The sequence below is a fragment of the Halyomorpha halys genome, unplaced genomic scaffold (genome assembly GCF_000696795.3).
Source record: "Halyomorpha halys isolate HHAL.00 unplaced genomic scaffold, Hhal_1.1 Scaffold123.1, whole genome shotgun sequence".
Taxonomy (NCBI): Eukaryota; Metazoa; Arthropoda; class Insecta; order Hemiptera; family Pentatomidae; genus Halyomorpha; species Halyomorpha halys.
Genome location: NW_027107023.1, coordinates 2,206 through 3,823, shown reverse-complemented (window position 1 = coordinate 3,823; position 1,618 = coordinate 2,206). Strand labels below are relative to the sequence as shown.

The 1,618-nt window shown below is 29.0% G+C and overlaps 1 protein-coding gene across 1 annotated transcript in view; it reads right to left on the bottom strand.

Moving 5' to 3' along the window:
• Window positions 1–1,618, bottom strand: part of LOC106678092 (zinc finger autosomal protein-like) — a gene marked incomplete at its 5' end in the record, with an annotated part of 62,820 nt that overhangs the window by 60,046 nt on the left and 1,156 nt on the right. The gene's annotated exons all lie outside the window — the stretch shown is intronic.

Sequence of the window (1,618 nt, the reverse complement as noted above, 5' to 3'; positions counted from 1 at the left end):
AAAGTTTTGAAATTTGTTCTTTGAAAACAACTTATTAAAAAGATCCAAAGAACAATGAGCTTAACTGTTAAAATCATCAAAGTTAAAAAAAATATATATTTAATAATGACTGACATGAATCACAGTTATAATTAACACCTTCAATAAAGCAAAAAAAAAGAAGAAAAATAGAAAAAAAAGGAATACTAAAACCAATATTTCTCAAATATAAATTTATTTTTTAGACACAATAACAATTTTTATTAGTCAAATATTTACATCACTATATAAATACATTGAATTAAAACCATTGAACATAAATATCTATATTTTTTTTAAATTCTTACACAAGTACATGCTTTACAATTCATCAAATTTGCGTCAAAAATTGTTATTTTAAATTAATTTATTTAGTACGTCGATGGTTTCATAAAAGTAAGGGTTTAATGAACATTTAACTGTTTGATTCATTGATCAGGTTTAGTGTTTTGCGGTGAAAATACAAGTTTCCTAAATTGTAAATTATAGATCAGGTGAACGGTCTTTTCGCTCATGATTAAATTAGTGAACCATAGGCAAAATTTTACTAACATAACTCACTAAGGGACTTTGAAAACCGGTGAAAAGTTATTTGACCATAATATAAACTTCATTTAAAACATATGTAATCATTAAACTTCATAAAAACATTCATAACATATGAACGGTTTACTATAAGCAATATATTAGCTATTGTAAACACTGCTTATGTAACGTATGGTTCCTTGAAGTTATAAATAGAATGAGGATTTATGAATGTCAATTTATGAAACATCTCGTGAGGCTTCTGTGCTATTCTCTATATTTGAACTGCTTTGTATTGACAATGAGAACAATGAAGGGGCTTTATGTGTTTTTTTTAAGTTACTAGGTTTAACTGCTTTATATCCAGAATGAGAACATTGATGACACTTCTCATTAGAATGACGGAACATTATGTGTTATTTTAAATCACTTTTTTGAACATATCCACAATGAGCAGACTGACGTGGTTTCACAACAGAATGTCGGGCCATTATGTGTTTTTTTAATTTACCTATTTGAACAGATCTATATTCACAATGAGGACATTGATGAGACTTTTCACAACTGTGAGGGGCCATTATGTGTTTTTTTAAGTTACTAGGTTTAACTGCTTTATATACAGAATGAGAACATTGTAGACACATCTCATTAGAATGACGGCACATTATGTGCTATTTTAAATCACTTTTTTGAACTTATCCATAATGAGCACACTGACGAGGTTTCACAACAGAATGTCGGGCCATTATGTGTTGTTTTAAATTACCTTTTTGGACGTCATTATATTCACAATGAGGACATTGATGAGGTTACTCATCAGTATGATGGGCCATTATGTGTTTTTTCAATTTACAAACTTCAACAGATTTATATTCACAATGAGGACATTGATGAGGCTACTCATAAGTATGACGGGCCATAATGTGTTTTTTTAAATTACCTTTGTGAACAGCTTTATGTTCACAATGAAAACATTGATAAGGCTTCTCATAAGTATGACGGGCCATAATGTGTTTTTTTAAATCACCTTTTGTAACTGATTTATATTCACAATGAGGACATTGATGAGGCTTCT